Source organism: Erinaceus europaeus, chromosome 3, assembly GCF_950295315.1.
Source record: "Erinaceus europaeus chromosome 3, mEriEur2.1, whole genome shotgun sequence".
In the NCBI taxonomy this organism is placed as follows: Eukaryota; Metazoa; Chordata; class Mammalia; order Eulipotyphla; family Erinaceidae; genus Erinaceus; species Erinaceus europaeus.
In genome coordinates, this window is record NC_080164.1 from 177,471,810 (window position 1) to 177,484,677 (window position 12,868).

Genomic DNA, 12,868 nt, shown 5'->3' on the forward strand with positions numbered 1-12,868 from the left:
TAAGTAATAACCTTGATCTGGTCTGGGTGACACAAATATTGGAAAACCAAACAAACTGGATTAGATGACTTCATCAGTTCCTTTCCAGCACTCAAAGTTGAGATTTCCTCTAGTTCACTCACAGTCTGGTCACTGGAAGAACTAGAAGGAGATGTAGTTCCAATACATCTCCAATGTATTGGAACTACAATGTATTCCAATGTATTCCAATGGAGCCAGTTGTACCTGAGCTAGAGGTGGGTCTCTTGCTGCTTCTTAACCAGTGTCTTGGGTTCAGTTGATGAACTCATATATGTCCCAATGGGCTAAAAGCCATGATGGGGATAAACCCATCCTTTAGTGGTGTTGGTCAGTAAATCTTGATCATCCAAATGTACCAACTCTTATGCGGTAGGTGTTGAACACTAGAGAACATCTGGAATCCACAGTACAAGACTGGTGGGAGAGGAGATGAAGTTCTTTATGTTGGCTCTTAACAATTTTTGTAGTCTCTTTTAGTCCAAAAAAGTGAGTGATGGTTATCTCGCCATGTGTCTGTGGCTCTGCACCATTCCCCCCTCCCTCCTCTCTCTTATAACCCATCAGTGATTCTGTCTAGTAAGTGTTTTCACCTTGAATTTCCATATGAGGAGACTGAGCATCTTGCCCACTTCATGAACTCTGTAGATGCAGAGGTGGCAGGGATAACATTTGGCCTGTCTCCAAGTCTCTACTTCCTATGAACTCACAATTGTCTTTAGTTGATAGCAGGCATTTGTGATCTTTAGATGTGAAACAAGTCATGACATGAACAGATTGAATCAGTTATTTCTTCTTTTGCAATTTTTTTTGGCATTATCTTTATTTATTTATCGGATAGAGACAGCCATAAATCGAGAGGAAGGGGGAGGTGATAGAGAAGGAGAGAAGAGGACGGGGAGGTTGCAAACCTGGCTATGTCCATATTACAGTGCACAAAAACCTGGGTTCAAGCCCCTGATCCCCACCTCCAGGAGGAAAACTTCCGGAGTGGTGAAGCAGGGCTGAAGACTCTGTGTCTTTACCTCTCTATCTCCCCTACCCCTCTCGATTTCTCTCTGTCTCTATACAAAAATTTAAAAAGAGAGGGAGACACCCACAGCACTGCTTCACCACTAGCAAAGATTTGCCCCTGCAGGTGGAAACCGGAGGCCTCAAACCTGGGTCCTTGCACACTGTAACATGTGTTCTCAACCGGGTGCGCCACTACTTGGCCCTTCTTCTATGTTCTGAAAATGAGAAAGTTTTAGAAGTAAAGGACTTTCATTGGTGCTCAGGTTTCCATCATAGTCACATCCTGGGGGTATCTCTCTCTCTCTCTCTCTCACTCTCTCTCTCTCTATATATATATATATATCACACACACATACACACACTGAAAATGAAGGAAAGAAAGTGTTGAGCATTACGCCAGCTCCCCCCTGCTGCATTGCTTGATGCCATGGTCTATTACCATAATCACTGCTTTGCCTGAGACCTGCCCTGCCTGCAGGGTATTCGTTTATCCCATTGGTTAGAACCTTCACAACAGCTGTTATGGAAGCTTTCTACGTTCGTGCTCTTTTCTTTTCTCCACCCCCTCTCCTAGCCATTTCCTTTTCCCACTTGCCACTTCTGGTTAAAGAGATATATAAAAAGCATTGTCTCTGATCAGTAAAAGCATTGCACTGTGTTCCCACTCAGCCACAAGTTCCTGGTCTCTTCTCTCTCCAGTGATGCTAGCCCAGCAGAAAGGAGAAAGGTAGAGAGTGAGACCAGGTGATAGCACAGCTGGTAAAGTGCATGTGTTACCATTCACAAGGATCTGGGTTTGTGTCTTGAGTTCCCACTTGCAAGGGGAAGCTTCTGCTGCAGGTGTCACTTGATCTTTCTTTCTCTATCTCCTTCTCTACATGCCTCTCCCTCTTTATCTTTCTCTGTCGCCTCTTCTATCAAAAAAATTGAAAAAAAAAATCACTAGGGGCACTTGAATCATTGAGCAGGAGCCAGAAATAACTCTGATGAGAATAAAATAAAAAAAATTACAGAAGCCAGACCTTCTACCTTCTGCACCCCATAAAGACCCTGGGCCCATACTCCCAGAGGGATAAAGAATAGGAAAGTTATCAAGGGAGGGGATGGGATAGAGTTCTGGTGGTTGGAATTGTGTGGAATTGTACCTCTCTTATCCTATGGTTTTGTCAGTGTTTCCTTTTTATTTTTTTAAAGAATTGATTTATTTATGAGAAAGATAGAGAGAGAAAGAACCAGACATCACTACTCTGGTACGTGTGCTGCTGGGGACTGAACTCAGGAACTCATGGTTGAAAATCCAGTTCTTTATCCACTGTGCTACCTCCCGGACCACAGTGTTTCCTTTTTATAAATAATTTTTTTTTTAAAAAAAGATAAAATCCTTAAACAAACAAAAAAATAGAAAACAAAAAGGGATAGAGAAAGGAAAAATGAGAAAGAAGGAAGAAAGGATGGATGGGAGGAAGGTAAAAAAATTGTATAAGTTTCTATCTAACTTGGCACACCAAGTTTCTGAGAATCACAATCAAGGTGTGTGTGCATGTGTGTGTTCCTTAAGGAAATACTTTTCATTACAGCACAGGAAAGATGTTTCCATACAGGTGAGGAGTGCTGAAAGATGGTGCCAGGCTAGCATGGGGGGGTGCCTCTTCCTGGGCACTTGCTTTCTATGCTGAAGAGAACTTGACACGAGCCAGCCTGGGCTGCTACTCACTCAGTGACGCAAGGGAGATGACTCAGGAACCAAAAACGTGGTGGTGAGACAATGCAATATCTATCTATTAATCAGAGAGCCATGGCGTTTTATAGGACAGACCTGGAAGTGGCAAATCGGAAATGGAAATGGCTAGGAAAGGGGTGGAGAAAGGCTGGAAAGGTAGAAACTTCTTTAGCAACTGTTGTGAGGGTTTTAATTGGTGGGATTAATACTGCCCTGGAGACAGGGTGGGTCTTGAGGGTAGAACGAAGATAGATCAAAGGAATGGAATGGGTGGGGATCTTTCAGGCAAAACAATGATTATGTAGATATGCCATAGTATCAGGAATGCAGGGTGGAGCAGTGCGAACTGGCTTAATGCTTTGTGAGGCTCCTCACAATTTCCCAACAAGATGGCATATCCGCATCCCCAAGAAGTCCAGTAGTGAGATTAGTTCACTCCTTATAAAACTCTCTCTCAGCAGAAAACCTCTTCTCTGGCAGCCCTGTTCTGTGTGGTAACTCACAACCACTGGTGCCAAATGTAAAGGGGGAGGATGACCAGAGGGCTCTGAATTCCAATCCCATCAGTACCTAGAGAGAGAAGAGAAAAAACGGAGGATCATTTAGAAGTAGCAGTAGGTGTAGGTGTGACTTAGAAAGGAAGATAAAGCAGGACCATAGGAAAAGTGATCAAGGGGGTCATGCACATGGCACAAAGTGCAAGGAGCAACATAAGGATCCCAGTTTGAGCCCCCAGGCTCCCCACCTGCACGGGAGTTACTTCACAGGCGGTGAAGCAAGTCTGCAGGTGTCTCTCTTTCTCTCCCTCTTTCTGTCTTCCCTTCCTCTCTCCATTTCTCTGTCCTATCCAACAACAACAACATCAATAACAACAATAATAACTACAACAACAATAAAAAACAAGGACAACAAAATTTTATAATAAATTTTTTTTACTTCATAAAGCTATATCTTCTGATTTTAATTTTAGCTCAATAAAAAATTGCATGGTGAAATCATGCTTTAAAGTAGTTTTGAGATTCACTTTTTGACACATTTACATATTTTTAATACTTTTTGAATTTTATTAAACAAAAGACAGAGTAACCTTTAAGTAAAGTTTTAATTTTTATCATTAGAGGCTTTTCAAATAGCAAAAAGTTTACTATTATTTAGTGAAAAGAACAATCTGATTTATAAAGAAAATGAGACCATTGTGAAATCGTCTTTTACAGCTAATTTTTGTGTGTGGCAGTTCACCCAAATATACAAACAGTATCACCATTCTAGACTTTTTCATTCAGATAGAGAATGGGGGGTGATGCCATACCATGGAAGCTATCTTTGTTGGTATTCCAATTCTCATGTGGGGCCAGAGGTGAACTTGGCTTGCCAGCAAACAAGTTAGGTGTGGAGCTATCTCTCTCTCTCTTTTTTTTTTACATGCATAACATTCCCCAGATTCCCATTTAACAATACAACCCCCACTATTTCATTCATCATTTTTCATGGACCTGTAAAAAATTTTAAAAAGAAAAAGTGATCAAATAAGGTGGATGGGTGATGGTGCACTTGGCTAAACACACAGAGTGCTAAGCACAAGGACCCACACAATGATCTGGGTTTGAGCACCCAGCTTCTCACCCGTAGGGGGTACATTTCACAGGCAATGAAGCAAGGGTGCATGTGTTTATCTTTCTCTCTCCACTTCTACCTTCCTCTCCTCTTTCAATTTCTCTTTGTTCTATCCAGTAAAAATGGAAAAAATGTCCACTAGGAAGCAGTGGATTCATAGTGCCAGCACCAAGCTCTAGCAATAAACTTGGAGGCAAAAAAAAAAAAAATCCAAAGGCAACTATATATAGATATAGTTAGTTACATATCTGTGATCTTGGGAGAACCACTGCAATTTTTAATAGAGGGAATGGAAACACAGAACTCTGTGGTAAGAAAGATTTGGAAGTATGCCCCTGTTGTCTTATGATTTTGTAAATCAGTATTAAATCACTAATAATAAAAATAAAGTAAAATGCTAAGGACAGTTCCAGGTTCCATGGTGCTGAGAGAACAGATTCCCTGGCTTGACTGTGATGTGGAAGATGTGTATTTGCTACCATCTGTCTGTCCCTCTGTGATCCTCTGGGCCTCAAGTGTGTTCGTCCATCTGCAGAACACTCTGGCACGGCAGCTGCAGGAAGCAGACTCATGGGACGTTACTCTGCCCATGACAGAGCCGAATGTGTCTCTGGGGACAGAACAGGTGACAACTGTGTTCTGTGAAATAAATATGATAAAGTAAAAGACAACTTCGGGCTAATTGACTCATTTGTGGCATATAATTAACTGAGGCAAATGAACTTGCCAAAAATAATGAACAGCCTTTTAAAAAAATTTTGTTCTAATAGTCCGGGAGGTGGCACAGTGGATAAAGCATTGGACTCTCAAGCATGAGGTCCTGAGTTCAGTCCCTGGCAGCACATGTACCAGAGTGATGTCTGGTTCTTTCTCTCTCTCTCCTATCTTTCCCACTAATAAATAAATAAAATAATAAAAAAATTGTTTTGGTTTGGTTTTTGGGTAGAGACAGAGAGAAACTGAGAGGGGAGGGAGAGATAGAGAGGGAGAGAAAAAGAGACATCTGCAGTCCTGTTTTACCACTTATGAAGCCCCCCTAAAGGTAGGTATGGGGGGTTTGAACCCAGGTCTTCTCACATTGTAAAGTGTGTGGTCTACTGAGTGTGCCAATGTCTAGCCCCTAAACTGATTGTATTTTTAAATATTTTATTTATTTATTTGACAGAGACAGAGAGAAATTAAGAGGTGAGGAAGAGGGAGGGAGAGAGAGAGACTGAGAGAGAGAGAACTATAACACTGTTTCACTGCTCATGGAGCTTCCCCACTGCAGGTAGGTACTGGGGGCTTGAACCTGAGTCCTTGTGCCTTGTAGCATGTACACTCAACTAGGTACACCACAGACTCAGAGTGAACTTTAATTCTGTGGAAGCTGTGGTGGTGATAGGAGGGGCAGGGAGGGAAAGTTGAGGAGAGCTAGAGGGGTCTCTTTAGTGGCATGGCACTGGAATTTTAGTGGTGGGATGCAGTGACATATTTGCATCTATGTGTGTGAAGCTGTGCTCCTGAAATCTAATCATAATGTGAGCCAAATTCACATCGATAAAACACTTAAAATAGAAATAACTAAAAATCAAGCATTGTATTTTCTTCCCAATGAGAGTCTATGGTGTTCTGGTAGTCTGACATAGAACTGGGCTCAGATCACATCCCCCTAGTGTAGGAATGGACTCCAGAGCCTGACAAGTAACCTATAACTCAGAACTTTTGAACTGATTCTATTTGGATAGAGACAGAAATAAATGAAAAGGCAAGTGGGACCTAGAGAGGGAGAGACTCAGAGAGCCACCTACAATACTACTTCACCGCTCATGAAGCTTCCCCCTACAAGTGGAGAACGGGTGCTTGAACCCAGGTCCTTGTATATGGTAGCATACATGTTCTCACAAGGGCACCACTGCCCAGCCCAAGCCTTTATCCTAAAAGTTTTTTTTTTTTAAAGATTTGTTTATTTTTTTTTATTTTATTTTATTTTTTAATATTTATTTTATTTATTTATTCCCTTTTGTTGCCCTTGTTGTTTTATTGTTGTAGTTATTATTGTTGTTGTCGTTGTTGGATAGGACAGAGAGAAGTGGAGAGAGGAGGGGAAGACAGAGAGGAGGAGAGAAAGACAGACACCTGCAGACCTGCTTCACCGCCTGTGAAGCGACTTCCCTGCAGGTGGGGAGCCAGGGCTCGAACCGGGATCCTTACGCCGGTCCTTGTGCTTTGCGCCACCTGCGCTTAACCCGCTGTGCTACAGCCCGACTCCCAAGATTTGTTTATTTTTACAAGAGAGAGACAACAAAAGAGAGATCAGAATATTACTCAGCTGTGGTGTAATAGGAGAAGGATGTAGTCTAGTCTAGAGAATTATCAGAATGCTAGAAATGGACCTACCCTATGACCCTGCAATTCCTCTCCTGGGGATATATCCTAAGGAACCAAACACACCTACCCCAAAAGATATTTAAATACCTAGGTTCATAGCAGCACAATTTGTAATAGTTGACATCTGAATGCCCCATAGGACCTTGCCCTCAATGAGGATCAACAATGATAGCGGCTGCCCCATTCTCAGAAGGGAGGTAGGACCAAAATCCTCTACCACTCAAGGAAGATGTGTCTAGCAATGGGTGCAGCCCTTTCATTCTGTTCTTCCAGTGGATATTAAATGATATGAACCACAGCACCACCCTGCCATCCATGAAGCTTCCCCTGATGTTGGAGCGCTGTCATGTGGTCAAAGCACTTGAGCCCGTGGCCTCATGCACATGGTATTTTAAGGCTCTGCTGAGTGAGTGCTCTCCTGGCCTTCACTGATCCTTCTTTTTCCAGGTCCAAGTAGTTTTCCTGGTTCACAGCAAAGAGGTCTCTATGAACGTCCACCAGTGACTGTCCTGCCTCCCTACCAAAACCCCCTGCAGGGGTGCTGATAACTGATGGGATAAATCACCAGCTCTTAGCTTACAAGTGCTGAGAGTTTTCATTGCCTTCCATTGGGATCCACAGGAACCTTTCTCTACCTTTCTGTGACCTAGAAGGTTGGACTTGAGTACATAGGCTCAGCTGGACTCATTGGCCCTCCGGTTTCTGTGTGAGATTGTTCAGCAGGATGCCAGTAGGCAGGACAAGCTGGGATGTCTCTTCTGCCTCCCTGTGCACCAAAGCTCAGGTTCTTCTACCAAAGGTCCACCTCCATTCCTGTTGGGGCAGAGTCTCCAGGGTTAAACCTACAGACCAGATAGTTGGGAGGAAGGCAGGAAGACAGGACCATTCTCCTGTGAAACTATGAAAACTTACCTGAAGAATCAACAAACTACAACCGGGCTAAGGGGAATTGGTCAGTGTCTTTCTCTTCTCCTCCTCCTCCTCCTTCTTCCCTTTCTCCTTCTTTTTTGGTTATCTCTAATTCATCCTGGATCTTGCTAATTCTGTCTTCAGCTTCATTGATTCTATTCTCTCTCCCCTCTACTGGATTTCACCTATTTTACTACCCTGTTCTGATACTGTTTTAGTTGTTCAGCTAGTTGTGTTCTTAGCTCAGCTATTTCAGCTTTCAGCTCTCTAATAACCTTGAGATAATTAGTGTTTTCTTCCAGAGTCTCATTTGTTGTTTCTGCATTTCTTGTGAGAATTCTTTCAAAAATTTTTACTCACTCCTGTTATTATTTCCTTGACTAGTGTTTGGATGTTGATCTCATTATTTTGTGGTTCAACCTTTGGGGGGCTTTTAGCTGGACTCTTGTTCTGGTTCATTTCTCCAATATTTCTTCTTGTTGGTTTAACCACTTTATATATTATGTTCTGAGGTCCCTCTCTCAGTACTTTTCAAATTACTGATTATTCTTGCCTGTATTGACTTGTGCCTAAGTAAGGTACTTAAAGAGTTCACAGTTGTGGAAATTGACAGTTGTTTCAATATTATTTTAATCCCTGAGTTGGAGCACAGTGGCTTAAAAACCTCTTTTGTTCTTTTTCTTCCCTATAGGGAAGTCCTCTCTCCCTTCAGCTGTCTTTTTGTTGGTGAAACAGACTGGAGGTGGTGTCTCAACTGGTAAGCTGCCCGACTGTTACCAGCCACTTAATCTCTCCCTAGGCTCCTCTCTGTTCACACATCACACGTATTTACACTCAACAGTGGTTTCGTGGGTTTTTGAAGTCATTCTAGTCCTGTCTTGTTGCGGTCCTAGGTAGTGTCCATTGGTATCCTAGTTGACCCTGGAGAGGACAGGAGAGAAACACAGCTGCTGCTGCTCCATAGCCCCACCTCCAGAAACTTTTTCAAGTCTGTGCTTTTCTTTCTTTTTTAAAAAAATTTTTTTTATTTATAAAAAGGAAACATTGACAAAACCATAGGATAAGAGGGATACAGCTTCACACAAAGGACACCTTTACTATTGAAAAACATTCACTAGTGATCCAGGAGATGGTGCAGTGTATAAAGTATTGGATTCTCAACCATGAGGTCCTGAGTTCAATCGCTGGCTGCACATGTACCAGAGTGATGTCTGGTTCTTTTTCTCTCTCTCTCTGCTTATCTTTCTCATGAATAAATAAATTATTTAAAAAAAAAAGAGAGAGAAACATTCACTAGTGAAGTGGATGCATGAGAGTCATATCCACAGCACCTCACTGGACTAGAGCCCACAAGCTCATGACCAATATCCTCTGATCCTGGTGCAGTCCTCACCATCTTCTCTGGATTATTTGGCAGCAAATCCCAGATATTCATCACCTTGCTCATAAATACTTCAACAAGTTGCTCTGTACGGTAAGGCAAAGGTGCACCTGTTTGTCAAGCCCTTGGAACATCTTGCCAAACTGCCTGCCAGAAATTTTGCAACAGTTTCCATTCCCACTAGCAGTAGAAGAACCTGGCAATAATGCCTCACTTTTGTGAGTGCTGGGGTAGTTCAGCCTTCAGCAAAGGGAACAGATACAATTTATAAGGATAGAGCAGAGAGTTCAATGGAGGTAGTTTAAAATAAAGAGCAGTGCTACGAGGACAAAGAAGGAGAGGAGAGGCAGGCTCAAACTAGTGCCCCTGCCCCCCCCCCAATACACAGTAGCCCTGGGGATGGACAGAGACCCAGAGTCCAAGGCCTGGGGTGCTGTACAGAGAGTACCCATGAGGATCAGGAGACCCAGAAGTTGATAGAAATGCCTCCAGAGACTTCACCGTTTTCAGCCAATCTTGGATGGACCTTGAAAAATTTGTGTTAAGTGAAACAAGTCAGAAACCGAAGGATGAATATGGGATGATCTCACTCTCAAGCAGAAGTTGAGAAACAAGATCAGAAGAGAAAACACAAGTAGAACCTGAACTGGATTGGTGTATTGCACCAAAGTAAAAGACTCTGGGGTGGGTGGAGGAGAGAATACAGGTCCCAGATGGATGACAGAGGACCTAGTGGGGGGTGTATTGTTATATGGAAAACTGAGAAAGGTTATGCATGTACAAACTATTGTATTTACGGTTGAATGTAAAACATTAATTCCCCGATAAAGAAATAATAATAATAAAGAAATGCCACCAGAAACAAGAGTTCTGATCCCCCCCCTCTTTCTCTCTCTCTCTCCCTCTCTCTCCTTTCACTTTCAGAGTTATAGCTGGGGTTTGGTGCCAGCACTGTGAATCCACTGCTCCTAGTGGCCATTTTTTTCCGTTTTATTGGATAGGACAGAGAGAAATTGATAGGAGATATATATATATATATATATATAGATAGGTAGATGACAGATAGATAGATAGATAGACAGACAATACAATGATACATACATGCATAGAGACAGACAACTGCAGACCTGCTTGTGAAGCAAGCCCCCTGCAGGTGTGGAGCCAGGCACTGGAACACAGATCTTTGTGTAGGTCTTTGCACTTAGGGCTATGTGCACTTAACCGGTGAGCCACCCCCCATCCCCCAGAGTCCTGATTTCTCCGTCCCTCTGTTCCCCTAATTGACCTCCCTGCCATGGAGACCCAGTGAGCCAGTAAACCTGGGAAATGAAACTGCTTTGCCTCTCACTACACCCTCCACATATGAAGCAGAGCAGGAGAAAGTGGGGTGGAGTGGGGTGGTTAGTATGCTGAGCTGGCACTGCCACTTCAGTTCAGTTCTGTCTATGAACCAAAAGATATCTTCAAGTTGTGAAGAAAGTCAAGAGATTGGTTCAAAAGTACAGACTACAGAGCAGCAGCAGCTTGGCGCTTTTGGAGGGGAATATAAATCCAGGCTGAGGGACACTGATCAATTCCCCTTAGCCCAGTTGTAGTTTGTTGATTCTTCAGGTAAGTTTTCATAGTTTCACAGGAGAATGGTCCTGTCTTCCTGCCTTCCTCCCAACTATCTGGTCTGTAGGTTTAACCCTGGAGACTCTGCCCCAACAGGAATGGAGGTGGACCTTTGGTAGAAGAACCTGAGCTTTGGTGCACAGGGAGGCAAAAGAGACATCCCAGCTTGTCCTGCCTACTGGCATCCTGCTGAACAATCTCACACAGAAACCGGAGGGCCAATGAATCCAGCTGAGCCTATGCACGCAAGTCCAACCTTCTAGGTCACAGAAAGGTAGAGAAAGGTTCCCGTGGATCCCAATGGAAGGCAATGAAAACTCTCAGCACTTGTAAGCTAAGAGCTGGTGATTTATCCCATCAGTTATCAGCACCCCTGCAGGGGGTTTTGGTAGGGAGGCAGGACAGTCACTGGTGGACGTTCATAGAGACCTCTTTGCTGTGAACCAGGAAAACTACTTGGACCTGGAAAAAGAAGGATCAGTGAAGGCCAGGAGAGCACTCACTCAGCAGAGCCTTAAAATACCATGTGCATGAGGCCACAGGTTCAAGTGCTGTGACCACATGACAGCGCTCCAACATCAGGGGAAGCTTCGTGGATGGCAGGATGGTGCTGTGGTTCATATAATTTAATATCCACTGGAAGAACAGAATGAAAGGGCTGCTGGATGTGAGGGTGACCTGGCTGCGACATCTGTCACCCCATTGATCGCCAGGGTTGATTTGGCTGATCTGGCTGGCTAAGAGGGTGTCCCCTTCCTCCCTCACTGCTCCATGTGCGTCCCTCCCGAAGCCACAGGCTTGGTCAAAGAGGATAGCCTTCCCCTTCCCCGAATACCAATGGACCGGTCTTTGGTGGAGGGTATAGGAGTAGCTGCACTCCCCTGCTAGAACCTCCAAACAAGCTCTCAGCATGAAAGGGCTGGCCCAAGAAGGGTGCTGAGGGTTTCCTCCTGAAACAGAGAATAGACAGGACATCCATCAAAGCTTCTCATGTGTTCTCAGTCTGTGGTGAACATTATCATAATCCTGAGACTGTGTATGTTCTTCCAATTGAATCTCACTGCCATGTGAAATCAAGGTGTTTATAACATGGGTCAAAGGGTGTTCAGATCTGTGTTGGAAACCCCCCCCACCCTTTGTCAAATGCTTCCCTTGGCTCTTACACTTCTGCAGAACTGCTGGTAGCAGATGGGCCTTTCCCACACACGAGCTGAGCCACAGTTTGACTCAGTATTGATACTCTGCCTGCGGGTGACTCCGCATGCCCCAGGTCAAGAGGCTCGGCCCTATGTATGAGACAGCCTCCCTTTCAGATGTCAATCACAAGTGACAGGCGTCCCGGCAACATATAACATGTGTCTGACTTGGCTACAGATCTGAGGTTGCAACAACACACACCCTCTTCGTGACTCAGGTTCAGATGACTTTCTTTGTATTTCTGATTTACTAGTGTACGGCTCTGGCCAAGTCATTTAGCTTCCATGCCCAGGAATTGCTGTGGACACACTAAGAGGTCTTCCTAAGCACAAGACCCCTCAGTTAGGTCCCACGGTACAGGTTCTGAGTCAGTGAAGGCTTCAGGTAGATCTGGGGTTTCAGTTCAGCCCACCTCCTTCCTCATGTCCAGATGATGTTGGGACAACAACTTCCCTTCTTATTGTTGCAAATGAAAACGGTGTGCTTGAACGGGTAAGGGGAAGGAATTGGGAAAAGTTCCAATTCTCTCCTCACAGTTTTCCTACAAAGGTGTACTCAGGGGTGCTGGGTGGTAGCACACCAGGTTAAGCACACATAGTTTGAAGCTCAAGGACTGACACAGAGATTCTGATTTGCGTGCCCAGCTTCTCACCTGCAGGGGGGTCATTTCATAAGCGATGAAGCAGGTCTGCAGGTGTCTCTCTTTCTCTCCCCCTCTCTGTCTTCCCCTCCTCTCTCCATTTCTCTCTGTCCTATCCAACAATGACAGCAACAGTAACAACAACAATGGAAAAAAGTGGCCACCAGGAGTAGTGGATTTGTAGTGCAGGCATCATGCCCCAGCAATAATCCTGGGTGGGGGGAAGTATGGGGGTTGGGCGGTAGTGCAGCAGGTTAAGTGCACATGGCACAAAGTTCAAGGACCAGCTTAAGGATTCCGGTTCGAGTCCTGGCTCCCCATCTGCAGGGGGTTGCCTCACAATCAGTTTAAGTAGGTCTTCAGGTGTCTATCTTTCTCTCCTCCTCTCTGT